The 19,158-nt window shown below is 42.9% G+C and overlaps 1 long non-coding RNA gene across 1 annotated transcript; it reads left to right on the plus strand.

The window, feature by feature from the left end:
* The first annotated feature begins 47 nt into the window (after positions 1-47).
* Positions 48-3,546, plus strand: LOC137665382 (uncharacterized). The gene is made up of 3 exons (XR_011048497.1): positions 48-100; positions 2,366-2,522; positions 3,238-3,546. It is a non-coding gene; the product is annotated as an uncharacterized lncRNA (long non-coding RNA).
* The last annotated feature ends 15,612 nt before the right edge of the window (positions 3,547-19,158 follow it).

Here is a 19,158-nt window from a genome sequence, read left to right on the forward strand (position 1 = left end):
TAAGTTGCCTCATTCATAAAGCGAGTTAAGTTTCTTCATATCAAATGGGAAAAAAACCCATCAGGATAGATGGGTATGACAGGACTGCCTTGCACAGCATGTGAGTATAGTATATAGTAACAGCAATCTTCTTGGTGTGTTCTTGGCCAATTGACCTGTAAAACAGGCATGGGAGGCCCTGGGGGATTCTTCTTTGGGGGTTGGGAGAATGCATAGCAGGGAAAAAAAGAGAAATAAAGCTTTAGATTCTCAAATGCAGAAAGAATCAGCACTGCAGTACAGGGCTATAGAGACTTTCATGCAGGCAGGTGTATGCAGTTCAGGATAAACGTCAGAACTTCCCCAAGAACCTGTCTTGAGTTGGCTTGTGTAGGCACTGTGCTTAAGGAACATGGAGGGCAGCTCAGAACTATGCGGGGATTATGGTAAGAGGTTTCTGTACTTTTTCACTTCTGCACTAAATGGATTTGGGTTTTCCCCTTGTCCAATGTGTGACTTCACAGAGTTACATTTTCCTTGAATGATTGCCAAGTGCCCAGTAAAAAGCAAACTACCCATTTGAAAACAGATTTCTTCATCTGTTTGGATTTTTCAGAAATAAATGAATCTGTATGTATTTATGATGGCAATATTTTGTGCTGAAGACAAAATAAAGATTCTACATTTGCCATAAGACGTTTTTGTGCACCAAAGCTGTATTCTCTCTTACATACATGAATAAAATGTTATGTGCCCAGAATCATGTTTACATCTTTTCAACTGCATTAGTTCATAGAAGATATTTTCTCTCCCTGCAAGGGTTGCCTTTGTAGTTTCTTAAAGCACTGACCTCTGCATACATCCTAAGATTTTTAGTATAGATTTGATAATGACTTGAAATGATGTAGCTAATGTGTATAGATATCTTATTCATTAATTTCTCATAAATATCCAAATAATGGCATAGGCTTGGAAGTAGCAAATAAGTCTGTGGAGGCTCCTGTGAAAAATGTGAAGTTGGAGTTTCAGAAGAGATTTTTTTCTTTTTTAAGTGCCTCAAGTATTTAAGAGGCTAGAAATCCAAATCTGAGGTAGACTGGTAACACTTGGCGCCGGTGCTCCTGGAGCTTCCGTGTTTCAGCTCATAATGGGGGATGGAACTGATGAATTGTTACTTTTCCCTCTGCCAAAGACTTGACTTAGTTTTTATTAACTTGGCTAGCAAGTCTTACCATTTTTTTCGTGTTTCCACCACCGTCCTCACACTTTGGCAGAGCCTTGAGGTTTTTTTGAATGGAGATTTCCAGCCAACTCAAGCTGCATGTGCTCAGCCTCTTGGGGAATCACAGCCGACTCGTATTTTGTGGCAGATTTATTTGGAATAGTTGAAGAAGTTACTGTTCCCAGCTGTTGTGTGGCTCTTCTCTTGAATGACTGACTACGTGGGGACCTGCCAATAATCAGTTTATATGGGCATACCTGTGGAGAGGGTAGTATTTGGCAGAGGGTGGGCAGCAAGTGCTAACTGCTTCATTCCGCCATCCTAAGTCTGCCAGAAAAGTCTGCCACTCCTGGGCTTACGCTTGGCACATATTAAGACATTTTTGAGTATTTTGGAAAGCCAAGTTTCTCTGCCTCTTTTTCAAGAGTGTGAACGTGCCACCTGCTTGAGTATGTGCTTCATCTTCATAGCATTAATTACATAGTGACGACATGGACATCGTATTAGGTTGCTCTAGAGAATGCTCAAATGTTATTTTCTTAGTTGATCACAGATACATATAGTGGCTTATAAAATACATAATGATCAATTTCAATTCCAGAAGTCTCACAACCTGCAGCCTCAGTTCTCCAGTCATGTAGATGGTTACATGTGATATCAAAGATGTTGTTCGCCTATTTAGAGTTGAATACTAATGTTATGCTTAGGCTCTGGGCCAGCATTAAGATAACAGTACGCATAAATGACAACATTGTGTGAGGAAGGTGTGTGTGCTTAAGGCTGGACTTCAGACCATTAGCTAAGAAAGTAATAAAAAATCAAAGATTATGCTGTTGCATTCCTCAGTACATGGAATTTCTAAAATTCATAGCAACTTTTCATGTTTTTTTAGCTTTATTTACCATTCTCCTTTGCTCACTAACAAATATGGCTGGAATACTGATGAAAACATGCCCCTTAAATTTGCAACTCAGCAGTGTACCCTCAGGCACATGTTAACAACTCCTTAGAAAGTATTTCACAGTCTATTGGCATTTCCACATCACTTAACATAGCATTGCATTGCATTTATACACAAGTTTTCTCTGATGCTGATTAGCCATCAGCTTTTCTAAAAGGAATGTTAAATAAAATACTTCTTTGTACTGTGTTTTTTTTTTCCAGGCTGCAGCTGGTTTATCTCTGTCTTGAGGTATAAATGGTGAAAACTGCTCCCAAATAATCAAACAGAAATGGAACAAGAAGTTTGAAATGAGAATTAATGTTACACGTCATATCTGCTGCTATTATGACGAGACTTTAGAATGCCAGATGTCAATATGTAGGTGCTTTAGATATTATATATTATTAATAAAATATTTATTACAAATACTAACAAGATAAATACTCTGGTTTGTGCCCTAAGAAATACTGAATTTTGATTCTAGCTAGACTTATGTGGAGTCCGTGTCAGAATGCTGATCATCAGATCAATGAAAAAAGACAGACTGTGATGAATATTTTCTGACCCTGATACCCTGAAATACATGGAAAGCTAAAAAACACAATAGTTTGAGTTACCGTCTTCATAGAAATACTATAGAAACATGATCTTTTATATATAAAAATGGAAACATACTAAGAATTAGGGTAAAATTCTGGTCTCACTGACCTTTGTAGGGTCAGCATTTGTTCCAGGTGGGTGAAGATTAAGTTCCCTGCAGTTTAAGAGAATCTCATTCTGGGTTGCTGCAATCCCGCAGTTGTAGTTTCCCCAGGCCACACCTTATTCCCCCATCCCTTGTTCAGGTACTGGCAGTCGTGTGTTTCCATTCCTAGATCAGAGACCTGAACTGGGACAAACCAAATGAAATTTTTGCCAGGTTGGTTTTCAGTTAAATGAACACTGGCCTGTTTCATGGGATGGTTAAATGAGCTCAGGGGTTGGTGCAAAGGGTTAGGAATGTGAGACAGGAAGGTTGCAAAATCAGCAATACAGTTTTAGATTATCTTCAGCTGTTACAGAGCTAACCCTTGGTTATTTCTCTCTTTTACAGGTTCTCAGCTTTGTCAGAGAGCCAAGGGAAATGCTGAGGGAAAGCCTGAGTGTCATGAGACAACTGGAATAGTAACCACCTGTGCACTGTACATGCCCCAGCAATAAGAAACGGTTGCAGAATCCCCATCTCTCTCTGACCTCTGTGTGTTGAAAAGAATTGTGGGAGCCCTAAAAAACCAATAAAAAGTAAAGGCTGTTGACACTTTAGGCTGAGGATCATATATGGGCCTTTCTGGAAAGGCCAAAGTTCTGTGCTCTTCTCCAAGGTATATAATGTTAATCTCAGATGCTGTGAAATACAGGATTATCTGTTAAAATACTGTTGTTGGTCCCTCTTCTCCAGAAGCTACATCCCTCTGTGTTTGAATCAATACAGCTTTACCTGGAGCTATTAGTAACACAAGGATATAACCTTGTTATACTGAATTCTACCTCAACAAAAGTAGTTTTTGTCAGTAATGTTGAGAAAAACGTAAAGATGTATCTCTAGTACCCTCGGCTGTATAAAGGAAAAGGATATGGAAAATTCTGAAAAAAAGAAAAAAAATAAATGTGTTGTATCAGCCCAATCTGTGTTTTTATGAGTAATATAGAATTCTGTTTTGGACATCTTGTCAGAAAATGTATCGGAAAGAATCTGAGGAGATGGCAAAATAATTAACAACTAAGGGGAAGGAAGGCGTTTTGATACACAATCAAGTTAAACTGCACAGAACTACCGCACAGGAGTATAAAAGTGAATTTCAGAGGGATAAGCAGTTACAAGTGGTCCACAGGGAGGCAATTAGATCCTTTTCACCCTCTTAAGGGGACAGTCATTGAAATTAAGAGGCAATTGATTTAGAAGTGATAGGAGTGTTGCATAATTAACCCATGGAATTCTTTGCTGCAAGTTAACTTCCAGTTGAATTCCTTCACTGAATTCGGTCACTTAGGAAGATAACACTTCAGATGATATATACATTAGAATACTATCTCTAATTGCCTTAAGTAAGAAGAAAAACAATTGTTTTCCTGATTAAAGGCATAAAGTATACACCACCTGGAAGTAAGTGTAAATTCCCCCGTGTGAAACATTACTTGAATGTATTGTGGACGTTTTATGTCTTCGAGCATATAGCTTTGACTGGTGTCTGCAACATGATCTAGATTATGGGCTACTCTATTTTACTCTGTTGAAAATTATCCTGACTGAAACAGATGAGATCATGATCTTTTGTAACAGGGAATCCATATTTCACAACACCCTAAACCAAATTAAATGAGGCAATTTACAATTGCCAAAATTGTTGAGTGGTTAAAGCTCCCCTCTTCCTAACAAGCTTAAGTGGTGTAAAAAAGGATCTTTATTGCATCTGGGATTACAAGACAGAGTTGTCATGTAATGGAACACATTTGTTAAGATGATTGCTAAACTGTAGATACTCTGGTGTTAGCAATGTTTCCAGGTCTACTGACACGTACAGGAGAAGCCATACCTGTGTTACTCCTAACAACAAAAGAAATACATAGCTTCTAAAACAGGCAAGCTTTCATTCTTCCCAGAGATGTATTATACACTGCTGTCACGGTTTGAAGCTGGGCCAGCTATTAACCAGGTGGCAGATGCTCTCTGTTAACCCTCTCCCCCCCCACCAAGGGAAAGGGAAAGGGAAAAGGGAGAGAGACTTCTGGGTTGGAAAGTTAAAACAGTTTTAATAAACTATAATAATGAAAAAGAATATAATAACAATAATAATAGAAATAACCAAATATATACAAATATGTACAAAACCAAGATCAAGAGCTTGGAAATCCTCCTCAGGCAGAGTTGCTCCCCCCAGTACAGGCAGAGGGGAAAAGGCAGTACCTCCCCCCAGCACAGACAGAGAGCAAAATGCAGTAGCTCCACCCAGCACGGGCAGAGGGCAAAATGCAATAGCTCCACTGCCATCACACCTGCAGGCTTTTAACTGGAGATTTGGCAAAGCTGGTACCAATCAGTGGGAGACAGGAGGGCCCCTCCCTCCTGGGCCCCACCTCCAGGAGGCAGTGGGTTAGTGATAAACAGGAAAGTGAGAATGACATGTATGGGATGGAATACCTTGCTGGTCAATCCTGGGTCACCTGCCCCGTCCACTACTCCCTGCAGGTACAACCCCCTTCGGCTCTTTACTTGTAAGCAGTGACCTTGGGTTCTCTAAGACTATTTGGCCTGGTTTGAGCCAAACCAGGACATTCCACCCCTTATTCCATACCATTCATGTCATACTCAGATCACCACTACCTTTCATTTTCAAATATATATATACATATCACTAGTCTATGATTCATCTTTATGCAAAAAGTCCATCAAGTTCATTTGGTTCAGGATTGTGGGTTTGCATCTGGTTAGCAGTCTCTCAGCAGTCTTTCTGGCTAGCAGTCTCTCTTTTGTCATGGTTCGTGCCCACGGGTTGCAGGTTAAAGATGTCAGACTCGAGGAGGTTACTGGACGCCACTTGATGAAGCTAGCTCCGGTCTCATCACCACTGTCTTAACCTGAAAGACACTTATGCAGCAACAACATACAGTTCAGACTTAAGTAGTCTCACCCAGAATCAGATCACCTTCAGGGACACATCGGACTTCACCATCTTGCAACATCACCCACCAAGTACATCCAGGTCCCTGAGCAAAAGCAATCCCACGAATGGGTTTACCTTTGCCCGTTACAGGAAGAATCCAGACAGTTTTTCCCAATAGATTCCTTTCATGCACCACCGGGACTTTATCTCCTTCTACTGTATGTAGAAGGTCTGACTGAGCAGGGCCAGCTCGATTGATAGATCCCCTGGTGTTAACTAACCAGGTAGCTTGTGCCAGATGTTTATCCCAGTTTTTAAAGGTTCCACCCCCCATTGCTTTCAGGGTAGTTTTTAACAGCCCATTATACCGTTCAATTTTCCCAGAGGCTGGTGCATGATAGGGGATGTGATATACCCATTCGATGCCATGCTCTTTGGCCCAGTTGTCTATGAGACTGTTTTTGAAATGAGTCCCATTGTCCGACTCAATTCTCTCTGGCGTGCCATGTCGCCACAAGATTTGCTTTTCGAGGCCCAGGATAGTGTTCCGGGCAGTGGCATGGGGCACAGCGTATGTTTCCAACCATCCGGTGGTCGCCTCCACCATGGTAAGCACATAACGTTTACCCTGGCGGGTTTGAGGGAGTGTGATATAGTCAATTTGCCAGGCCTCCCCATATTTATATTTCAACCACCGCCCCCCATACCACAAAGGTTTTAACCGTTTGGCTTGCTTAATTGCGGCGCATGTTTCACAATCATGGATAACCTGTGCAATAGAGTCCATGGTTAAGTCCACCCCTCGGTCACGAGCCCATCTGTATGTTGCATCTCTCCCTTGATGACCTGAAGTGTCATGAGCCCACCGAGCTAAAAATAGTTCACCTTTGTGTTCCCAGTCCAAATCTATTTGGAACACTTTAGCAGCTTGATCCGCTTGTTGGTTGTTTCGATGTTCCTCAGTTGCCCGACTTTTAGGTACGTGAGCATCTACATGACGTGCCTTCACGACTAGTTTCTCTAGCCGAGCAGCAATATCTTGCCACAATTTAGCAGCCCAAATAGGTTTCCCTTTGCGCTGCCAGTTGCTTTGCTTCCACTGCTTTAACCACCCCCACAAGGCATTTGCCACCATCCATGAGTCAGTATAAAGATACAGCCTTGGCCACTTTTCTCGTTTAGCAATGTCTAAAGCCAGCTGGATGGCTTTTACTTCTGCAAATTGACTTGATTCACCTTGTCCTTCTGTGGCTTCTGTGACTCGTCGTATAGGACTCCATACAGCAGCTTTCCACTTCCGATGCTTTCCTACAAGACGGCAGGATCCATCGGTGAACAGCGCATACTGCTTCTCATCCTCTGGTAGTTCATTATATGGTGGGGCTTCTTCAGCACGTGTCACCTCCTTTTCTGGTGGCATTCCGAAGTCTTTGCCTTCTGGCCAGTCCATGATTACTTCTAAGATTCCTGGGCGATTAGGGTTTCCTATTCGAGCCCTCTGCGTAATTAATGCAATCCATTTACTCCACGTCGCATCAGTTGCATGATGGGTAGTGGGAACCTTACCCTTGAACATCCAGCCTAGTACTGGTAGTCGAGGTGCTAGGAGAAGTTGTGCTTCAGTACCAATTACCTCTGAAGCAGCTCTAACTCCTTCATATGCTGCCAGTATCTCTTTTTCAGTTGGGGTGTAATTGGCCTCGGAGCCCTTGTATCCTCGACTCCAAAATCCTAGGGGTCGACCTCGAGTCTCCCCGGGCACTTTCTGCCAGAGGCTCCAGGTAGGACCATTGTCCCCAGCTGAGGTGTAGAGCACATTTTTAACATCTTGTCCCGTACGGACTGGTCCAAGGGCTACTGCATGCACAATCTCTTGTTTAATCTGTTCAAAAGCCTGTCGTTGTTCAGGGCCCCACTGAAAATCATTCTTCTTTCTGGTCACTTGATAAAGAGGGCGTACAATCTGGCTGTAATCTGGAATATGCATTCTCCAGAAACCCACAACGCCTAAGAAGGCTTGTGTTTCCTTTTTGTTAGTTGGTGCGGACATTGCTGTTATTTTGTTGATCACCTCTATCGGGATCTGGCGACGCCCATCTTGCCATTTAATCCCTAAAAACTGGATCTCCCGGGCAGGTCCCTTGACCTTGCCCCTTTTTATGGCAAAACCAGCTTTCAGAAGAATTTGGATTATTTTCTCCCCTTTGTCAAAAACTTCTGCTGCTGTATCTCCCCACACAATGATGTCATCAATGTATTGCAAATGTTCTGGAGCTCCACCCTTTTCTAGTGCAGTCTGGATCAGTCCATGGCAAATAGTAGGACTGTGTTTCCACCCCTGGGGCAGTCGATTCCAGGTATACTGGATACCTCTCCAGGTAAAAGCAAACTGTGGCCTGCACTTTGGTGCCAAAGGAATAGAGAAAAATGCATTAGCAATGTCTATGGTGGCGTACCACTTGGCTGCCTTTGACTCCAGTTCGTATTGAAGTTCTAGCATGTCTGGCACAGCAGCACTCAGCGGTGGCGTAACTTCATTTAGGCCACGATAGTCCACAGTTAATCTCCATTCTCCATCAGACTTTCGCACTGGCCATATAGGACTATTAAAGGGTGAGCGAGTCTTGGTAATCACTCCTTGATTTTCTAATTGTCTAATCAGTTTATGAATGGGGATCAGGGAGTCTCGATTGGTACGATATTGTCGTCGGTGCACCGTGGTAGTAGCAATTGGCACCTGTTGTTCTTCAACCTTCAGCAACCCCACAACAGAAGGATCTTCTGAGAGGCCAGGCAAGGTAGACAGCTGTTTAATGTCCTCAGTCTCTACAGCTGCTATACCAAAGGCCCATCTGTACCCTTTTGGGTCCTTAAAATACCCTCTCTTGAGGTAGTCTATGCCAAGGATGCACGGAGCATCTGGGCCAGTCACAATGGGGTGCTTTTTCCATTCATTTTTAGTTAGGCTCACTTCGGCCTCCAATACAGATAACACTTGAGATCCTCCTGTTACTCCTGAAATGCTGATAGATTCTGCCCCTTTATGATCCGATGGCATTAGGGTACACTGTGCACCAGTGTCTACCAAGGCTCGATACCTTTGTGGTTTTAATGTGCCAGGCCATCGAATCCACACAGTCCAATAAATCCGGTTGTCCCTCTCCTCCACCTGGCTGGAGGCAGGGCCCCCCTAATCAAGAAATGGATTCGTGCTGCTCCCAGGGACTGGACCTTCATTTCTCCTATTCACACTTGGGAAAAAGTGATTTGAGGCCCATCTCCCCTGACTGGGGTCCTGCTCACTGGTAACTGGAGCAGCCATCCTCCTAGAAAAATTCTCTCTGGTATTTCTTTTAGCTTGCAACTCACGTACTCGTGCCTGTAGGGTACTGGTAGGTTGTCCATGCCATCTGCTCATGTCCTCCCCATAACCACGCAGGGCAAACCACAGGATACCTCGTGATGTGTTCCTTTTCCTTTGAGCTGGTCCTGTAGGAGAACGTTTTCTCTTAACAGCTGCAACGCGCGCCTGCGTAGGTAGAGAGTCAAGTTTATTCTCGATCCTGGACAGTTTGTCTGACAGTTGTTTAAATGAGTCCTTGTTCTCCTTAGTCAGTTTTTCCACAGCCGAGATGCGTGCCTGCAGTGGGGAAGAAATACTATCTTCATACTGTCGCATACAGTTAGCCATTTCGCCCACAGTAGAATGTGCCATATCATCTTCTCCCCATACTAATATTGACAATGTATGGGTATATGTCGGTGGAGCATTCTTCACAACCTTCCGGAACATGGATCGGTTGCATTCCACTTCATCAGGATCTACAGGATCTACAATGTCCCGTGGGTGTCTATAAATGATCTCTTGCACAGCCAGTTCTCTAAGGTAGTTAATACCTTTTTCTATAGTGGTCCATTTGCTTAGGTGGCTCATAACATCATCTTTATAGGGATACCTGCTCTTTACAGCTGACAAGAGTCGCCTCCAGAGACTGACAGTGTTTGACTTTCTTGCGAGCGCTTTATCAATACCACCATCTCTGGACAGGGATCCCAACTGTCTGGCTTCTCTGCCATCTAATTGCATGCTGTCTGCCCCATTATCCCAGCATCGGAGCAACCAGGTAATAATAGGTTCACTGTCATAACGGCTGAAGTCTTTCCTTATATTTCTCAGGTCCTTCAGGGATAAGGAGTGGTAGGTTATCTCTACGTCCGAGTCCTCTTGTGATAGTTCTGCTTTAGAAGGACCTTTCTTCTGTGATGGGTCTGCTTTAAAAGGACGATCGAGGAAACCCCCATCTGTGTCAGGCCCTAACTCTGCCTGAGAAGGGCCCTCACCTGGGTCATATGATGGCTCTGCCTTAGAAGGCTCTGAGTCATCATCCTTCACTTCACGAGCTGATTTCTTTTGGTATTTCTTCCTGGTTACAGGAGCAATTGGTAGAGATTCGATAGATGCTGGAGTCTGAGTAGATGCAGTGGCTGTCTTGGGAGTGCTGAGAGTCTGAGTAGCTACAGTGGCCATCTTGGGGGGTGTAGCAGCTGTGGTACAGGCTGCCGAGGTTTCAGTGGGTTTAGTGGCTGTAGCGGCAGTACACACTGTAGGATCTGAGGCTGTAGCGGCAGTACACACTGTAGGATCTGAGGTGGCTGCATAACACTTACAACTGTCCCTGCACCGATATTTAATCTTATCCCACATCAGAAACACATTCAGGACAACCAAAAATAAAAACATGCCACCTAGACAGCACCATCCTAATTTCGCAAAATCTAGTGGAATCAGCTTGGCAGAAAAGGAGAAGGTACTATTTCCCAAAGTAAAACTGGAAGTGTAATCATTAACAGAATCAGCTAAAGGGCGCCTGGAGCGTGCAGATGAAGTTGCTGCTACTGATTCGCGATTAAAGCTGCCCATCATTGTGTCATAGAGATAAGAGATCGGAATATTAACTGCCCAGTTTATCACAGCATAAATCAGTATCAAACCCCATACCAAAACAATACATTTCCACCAGCGCCCACTGCTAAACTGCATGTAAACATTCATAAGAAGCAAGCAATAACACAGTGCCCACGGCAGGTAAGGCATCATTGCAATACTCAATTGTGAAAGAAACTCCATAAAAAGATGAGATAACACAGCATTCAAAAATGACATCACCATCTTCACTATCTGTTTTAACTTTCCAACCCCTCGTAAATCTCAAAGAAAGAAATCTGATATTCTCTCAGCTGAGCTCTCCAGGTCTCCTCCCACCAGAGCCAGGATTCAACTTATCAGAGCAACCTGTTGGAGCTTCTCTCGAGCCCCACGTTGGGCGCCAATAAATCTGTCACGGTTTGAAGCTGGGCCAGCTATTAACCAGGTGGCAGATGCTCTCTGTTAACCCTCTCCCCCCCCACCAAGGGAAAGGGAAAGGGAAAAGGGAGAGAGACTTCTGGGTTGGAAAGTTAAAACAGTTTTAATAAACTATAATAATGAAAAAGAATATAATAACAATAATAATAGAAATAACCAAATATATACAAATATGTACAAAACCAAGATCAAGAGCTTGGAAATCCTCCTCAGGCAGAGTTGCTCCCCCCAGTACAGGCAGAGGGGAAAAGGCAGTACCTCCCCCCAGCACAGACAGAGAGCAAAATGCAGTAGCTCCACCCAGCACGGGCAGAGGGCAAAATGCAATAGCTCCACTGCCATCACACCTGCAGGCTTTTAACTGGAGATTTGGCAAAGCTGGTACCAATCAGTGGGAGACAGGAGGGCCCCTCCCTCCTGGGCCCCACCTCCAGGAGGCAGTGGGTTAGTGATAAACAGGAAAGTGAGAATGACATGTATGGGATGGAATACCTTGCTGGTCAATCCTGGGTCACCTGCCCCGTCCACTACTCCCTGCAGGTACAACCCCCTTCGGCTCTTTACTTGTAAGCAGTGACCTTGGGTTCTCTAAGACTATTTGGCCTGGTTTGAGCCAAACCAGGACAACTGCCTATAGTGAGACACAGCTACAGAAAAAATATATTTTTTTCTAAAATGCTCATTGTTGATTTTGTCTGACAAGAAAGGCTGTAATATTTGGTTACGGGGCTGTTACAACATAAGGAGAAATGTGAAAGTATATTGGAGACAAATAAAAATCCTTGGAATTTCTCATCATACAAAGAGTTTTAGCTGTTTCAAAATAGAATTAAGAGTATTATGGCCAAACATAGACTTTTTAAAAATGCATTGGCTTCTAGCTGTCACTCATGTTCCTTGGATGCCCCTAAGGGTTAGACAGTGTCCTTCATTTACTGATCCCATATATATGGGATTCAAATGTGACATCAGCATTTTATTTTGAGTCCTGGTGCTCTTTCCTACATGTTGGCTTTGAAGCTGATATTCAGCCACTCCATTTATAGTTGTCACGTTTCGCTGGTCCTAGTCTCTGCTCCCTGTAGCATACCACTAATGCCACTGGTAAGAGCCAAAATAATTTTGACTGCCATGTGACACTGCACACAGTAAGATACAGCTCGCTGGGATGCAGTAGCTCGCCTGCGCCATTCAGCGTACTTGCTTGGATTCAGTGTGCTCTGATTTTTAACAACTTGAATCCAAACTAAAATTATCAAAGCTGAGCGTGTTAAGGAATGCCGTTTAGGCCTCTCAATAAGGTTGGCTCATTCTCAGGTGTAGCGAATATGTTCCTTCACTTCCATTAAGAGTGTGGGGGGATGTGTATATGGGGGTACCACCATAAAAATCAGACCTATAATAGGAACAGCTTAAAGTAATTACCTTGAAGCACTCAAATTTGGAAGTGTTGATCTTCAGCCTTCTGATAGTAGCTTGTATATAGTTAAGGTTCCTATAGCATAGTTAATAACATAAGGAATATTTCTTATATCTTGAGGCATGAGAAGGTTCTTCCTCCTAATATTAATATTAATCTTGTACTGGAGATTAGATTGCTTTCCAAGAATTAGAATCATAACACAGTTTCTCCATTCTACATTAACAAGCTTTTTAGGAGTTGGGTTTTGTTCTCATTAGTAAAGCAGAACCATACTCTTAATTAAGCAAATGAAGCCAACAAAGACTGACATATGCAAATTAGAAAGAAGCCTGGACGGCAAGAGGAACAAAAAGAGGCCAAAGACTTCAGAAAAGCAGTAGTGTCACAGAATAATTCATCTAACTACAGGGAACTACTGAAATGAGTGGAGAAGGATTCGCATCAGAAGATGTGACGATATATCCATAAAAAGATGTAATCTAAAAAGCTTTACGCAGAGCTCTGGAAGAGGGACTGTCTCAACTCCAATATGTAAACCACCAAAATGTTCATTTACATGGGGGATTACTCAGTGTAGCAAAGGGAACTCTTAATTCTACAACGTTTATGAGGACATACTTGAAATGAACTACAGCCAGGTTGGTATCATTTTCCATGTAGTGAAAACCTGATTCCTAACTATTTAAGTAGCCTTCAGAGACCTTTGTTTTCCATGCTGCTTTAAGCTTGATTTTTAAGTAGAGTCTGCCAAGATGTCCCCACTGAAAGGGGAATCAGAGCTGCTTAACTGAGAAGCTCCTTGAGTGAGATTAGATTAACTGCATTTGTAACCAATTTCTTAAATGACTATCCTCGGGGGATTCAATGTGTTAAATGTCAGGAAACTCTTCGTATTGCATAGGAAGTACTTCTAATGTGGTACTAATCCAAAGCCCAATATATTCTGTAAGAGTCTTTCCAATAACTTTAGGTCTATAAAGTTCAAAGCTCTACAAATTTAATAGTTGCTAGACAGGACAAGACAAAAACATTTTTCTATTTCAGAGGGCTTAATGTACATTCAAAAAATGCAGTGCGAAGCAGCAGAAAAAAATACAGTGGTGAAGTTTCACATGGGCTCCTTAGCTCTATTCGTCTGTGTTCAGACATTATGATAGAGTTGTTTTTTTAATGGTGGAGTTATTAATGCTTTAATAGATATAGTTGATAATGATCCAAATTTCTCCTAGAATTTCTGGATCATATATAATGACTACCTTTCACAGAGCCTAAAGAGCCAAAAGCTAAAATTATTAACACTGAACTGTCCAGAAAGTGATGGTGATCTATCTACTATAGAAAGACAAAGGCTTACATCCTTAAGGGTATTAAATATCTAAATCCTGTTTAAATTGCCTTCTTTCCACTGAAACCACCAAGAATTAAGTCTTTAAATAGAATTTAAAACCTAAATTTCTCTGTGGTGTTGCACCAGAGTCATCAGCTGCAATATCTGTGTGTATAATGGAAACACCATAAGGAGATATTAAACTGTTTTATCAAGTCATCTGTTGATTGTTGTGCAATCTGCGGGCTTCTTTGGGCTACGTAATAATTGAAAATGGATGAAAATAACTTTTGGAACCGTTCACATGGGAGGTAACATGTCTGTGAATTAGTATAGGCATACACCTCTTTTGGATCACCTCATGTTAGCCAGATGTTATCATATAAGGAAGAATTTTGAATTTTTAGAAGGAGCACTCTGATGTTGCTGAGGATTTTGGCATGATTCTTAATGATGGCATGTTGTCAGGCCTGTCCTTAGACAGGAGGCTTAACAGCATTTACTGGCAGGGACATTAGATTGTCCTGTGGGCCTGTTTGTTAGATGACATCTCATTAAAAAGGAAAAATTCTAGAAATTATTGGGTTTGTGACACAGAGCACTTCCTGTAGATGGTCACGTTTTCACTTCTGTCATGGTAAAACCATGCAGAATCACCAGCTTACTGAGAGGAATGCACTCTAGTAATGGTGACAATTATTTTAAGATGGAATTAATAAAAAATTGGTCTGCTGATTTCAAGAGTCAGCTCAATTAAATTAAATATATTGAAAAAGGAGATACATGTGCCAATAATGCCTTCTCACATGTTTATCCTTAAGTATCCTCTGAAAGATACAGTAGACTGAACTGTAGTTTCTTGTGTGGAACGGCTGAGGGAGCTGGGGTTGTTTAGCCTGGAGAAGAGGAGGCTCAGAGGTGACCTTATAGCAGTCTACAACTACCTGAAGGGAGATTGTAGTGAAGTGGGAGTCGGCCTCTTCTCCCAGGCAACTAGCGATAGGACAAGAGGACACAGCTTCAAGCTTCGCCAGGGGAGGTTCAGGTTGCACATTAGGAAGAATTTCTTTGCAGAAGGGGTTATTAGACATTGGAATGGGCTGCCCAGGGAGGTGGTGGAGTCACCATCTCTGGATGTGTTTAAGAAAAGACTGGCCATGGCACTTAGTGCCATGGTCTAGTTGACAGGGTGTGTCAGGGCAACGGTTGGACTCGATGATCCCTGAGGTCTCTTCCAACCTGGTTGATTCTGTTCTGTGATTCTGTGTGTGGTTTTTTTTTTTCCTACAGGTTAAACTAATTCCTCTTCAGAGAAAGAGAGACTTTGTTTTTCACTCTTTGGTTCTCACTTGATCCCTGCTTTAGAAAGTTTAGATGGTGAGCAGTCCTGTGCTGTTATTTGGCACACATGAATGGCATTCACTCTTCCCACTCAACGTCCTCTATAGAACAGGGAGAGAGCAGACAGAAATTTGGGCAGTCTTGGTGATGAGGGACAGTTAAATGAGACGTACCTATTAAAAAAATAGCTTTGGCTACTGAGTAAAGGAGGGGAGTCAGGACATTAAATCTGTTTTTATATGAACTCACTATAAAAAAAAAAATCCATCTCTTGTAAGGCTCTCTGAGATCCCCTAATGAAAGGCTTTTCCTAAATGCAGAGAATTATAATATGAAGTAAGCTGTCAAGAAATATTGTCATGCTGTAAAGATCACAAGCATCCCATGAAGGAAGGAGGTATGACGTGTCATTCAGAAGCCTTCATGAACCTGGTGTGGCTCCTGCTAGACTGGCAGAACTTACCTGGGTTGGCAGAGCGCGAGTGGCATGTTGTGATTGACCCTAACATGCAACTGCATCCAGGGTTTCTGTGTTACTGAGTAAAGGCCTGACCTGAGTGTTTCTCTAACTTACATTAGTTACTTGATTAGTTACTGGCTCTTCAGGCATGAAAAAGCTTTAGTAGTTTGAATACTGACTGCTTTAATTTTAATTATTGTAGCTGGTTTTGAAACTGTCTACATAATACAGTTGTTTACAATACTGCATTACCTCTCAGGAATGTGTGCAAGATATTCATTCATTCATCAGAAGTGCTGTAAAATGTTTCATCACCATCACTGAGTGCTTGTTTAACAGCTTTGGGGCTGCTGTCTGTACGTGCCTATGGAATACACTGGCTGCTCTGTCTGGTTGTCCATTTGCAGCTTGGCTTGTCTGTCTTTTGAAGAACTCTGCAGTTTCACTCCAAGATTATGTTATCACTGTGACTGCTTTCTGAGTGACACACCTTTTTGGAACCTAAAAAGCTAACCTATTAATCTTTAGTAATATTAGTTAAACATTGAGTTTCCATGGGATGATACAACAGTAGCATAAACAATAACAAATTAGTATATTTTTAACGACAGGGCAACTGTAGCACATAGTTATAAATTACTTTTCCCAGTTTATATAGGAATTTGCAGCAGTGCTGGGAACTGACTCTAAATCTGGCATCCTGGGGTGTATTAGAAGGGGTGTGGTTAGTAGGTCGAGAGAGGTTCTCCTCCCCCTCTACTCTGCCCTAGTGAGGCCGCATCTGGAATATTGTGTCCAGTTCTGGGCCCCTCAGTTCAAGAAGGACAGGGAACTGCTAGAGAGAGTCCAGCGCAGAGTCACGAAGATGATTAAGGGAGTGGAACATCTCCCTTATGAGGAGAGGCTGAGGGAGCTGGGTCTCTTTAGCTTGGAGAAGAGGAGACTGAGCGGTGACCTCATCAATGTTTATAAATATGTAAAGGGCAAGTGTCAAGAGGATGGAGCCAGGCTCTTCTCAGTGACATCCCTTGACTGGACAAGGGGCAATGGGTGCAAGCTGGAACACAGGAGGTTCCACTTAAATTTGAGGAAAAACTTCTTTACGGTGAGGGTGACTGAACACTGGAACAGGCTGCCCAGAGAGGTTGTGGAGTCTCCTTCTCTGGAGACATTCAAAACCCGCCTGGACGCGTTCCTGTTTGATATGATCTAGGGAATCCTGTTCCGGCAGGGGGATTGGACTAGATGATCTTTCGAGGTCCCTTCCAATCCCTAACATTCTGTGATTCTGTGATTCTGTGATTCTGTGAGTCTGTGATCTCTAGAAATTTGGGCTAGAATTGTGTATATAATGATCCTTCTCTTCAGGATGGAGCATCTCACAGAATCACAGTATGGTTAAGGTTGGAAGGGACCTCTGGAGATCATCTAGCATGGTCAGATAGAGCATGTTGCTCAGACCAGTCAGATTATGAGTATCTCTATGCATGGAGACACCACAATCTCTCTGGGCAACCTGTTCCAGTGTTCAACCACCATCACAGTAGAAAAAATTTTTCTTATATTTAAATGGAATATCCTTTATTTCAGTTTGTGCTCGTTGCCTCTTGTCCTGTCAGTGGGCACCACTGAAAACAGCTCCATCTTCCATGCACCTTCCCTTCAGGTATTTATATAGATTGATAAGTTCCCCCTGAGCCTTCCACAGCTGGACAACTTCTCCAGAAGGATGCTGTGAGGGACAATATCAAAAGCCTTACTAAAATCCAGAAAAACTACATCCACCACCTTTCCTTCATCCACTGGGCAGGTGACCTTATCATAGAAGGCTATCAAATTAGTTAAACAGGACTTTCCCTTTGTGAACCCATGTTGACTGTGCCTGAGGATTGCATTATTCTTTAAATGCCTTTCAGTAGTACCCAGTGTAATCTCCTCCATAATTTTTCTGGGAACCAAGGTCAGACTAATAGCTCTGTACTTCCCTGGATCTTCCCCTCACACACTTCTTGTAAACTGGAATAACGCTGGCTAGCTTCCAGTCAGCAGGGACCTCCCCAGACTCCCAAGATCTTTAGCAGATGATCAAGAGGGCTCCTGCAATAACATCCGCTAGCTCCTTCAGTACTCTGGGATGAATCCCATCAGGCCCTATGGACCTGTGAACTTTCAGCTGATACAGCTGGTCCCTTACAATTTCAGTGTCTACAAATGGAAAGTAAAAGACTCAGGGGACCAGGGAGCCCAAGGTCTATATGTATTGTTAAAGACCAAGGCAAAAAAAGCATTGAATGCCTCTGCTTTTTCTTCATCCTTATTAGTCAGGAGACCATCTTCAATAAGAATCGGTCCAATATTTTCTTTAGACCTCCTCATGCTATTAATGTACTTAAAAAAGCCCTTCTTGGTATCTGACACAACACTGTCCAGTTTCAACTCTAATTGAGCTTTGGCCTTTTGTGTCTTCCTGCATATATGAACCACAGCTCTGTACTCTTCCTGCGAATCTTGACCTTGCTTCCAGAGATCATACAATTAACTTTTTCCTCGAGCTCCACAAGGAGTTCCCTGTTCAACCAGGCTGGTCTTCTGCCCTGTTTGCAAGTCCAGGAGGGCATCTTTCCTAGTTGGCTCACTGAGTATTTGTGACAAGAATTTATCTCCTACAAACTTCAAGAATTTCCAAGACCTGCTCGTCCCCACAGTATGGTATTCCCAGTTGATGTCTGGGAAGTTGAAATCTCCCATAAGGACAAGGGCTACCGATTCAGAAATTTCTCTTAATTGCCTAAAGAATAACTCATCAGTGCTTACATTCTGGCTGGGCAATTGGTAGTAGATACCCACTACAACATCTTGTTTGTTTTCCAGCCCCTTAATCCTCACCCAGAGACTCTTGACCACATCATCACTAACTGTAAGGGCTGTACAATGAAACCTCTTCCTTGCATATAGCATGACACCCCCACCTCGCCTCCCTTGCCTACCCATCCTGAACAGCCTGTAGCCCTCCATCCCAGCACTCCAGTTGTGGGACTCATTCCACCAATGCTGAGCAGTCTCAAAGTCAGGACATGCTTGCTTGTGTTCAGATGGAATTTCATGTTTTTTCCTTTGTGCCCATGGGTTCTTGTCCTGTAAGTGGTCACTCCTCAGAGAGGCCTGACTCCCTTGCCCTCGTTCCCTCCCATCCAGCATACAGGCACAGAGGCACCTTCACCCTGGAATGGAACCGGAGCAGGAAACTGGAAAGCAAAAAGGGGTCAGGGGAAACATTCTGTTTTGGTACTACTTACTTACCTCAAAATGCCACCCCGCTGCTCCTGCATCTGAGCGGGCAGCAACCTGCTACCTACCTACATTCCCCAACAAAGCGTTGCACAGACACTCACAGACAGAGGGTTGGTTAAACCAAGCTAATTTATTGTCATCTTTGCATCGTGTAAAGGTCACAGAG

This window comes from Nyctibius grandis, chromosome 6 (assembly GCF_013368605.1).
Source record: "Nyctibius grandis isolate bNycGra1 chromosome 6, bNycGra1.pri, whole genome shotgun sequence".
NCBI lineage: Eukaryota > Metazoa > Chordata > Aves > Nyctibiiformes > Nyctibiidae > Nyctibius > Nyctibius grandis.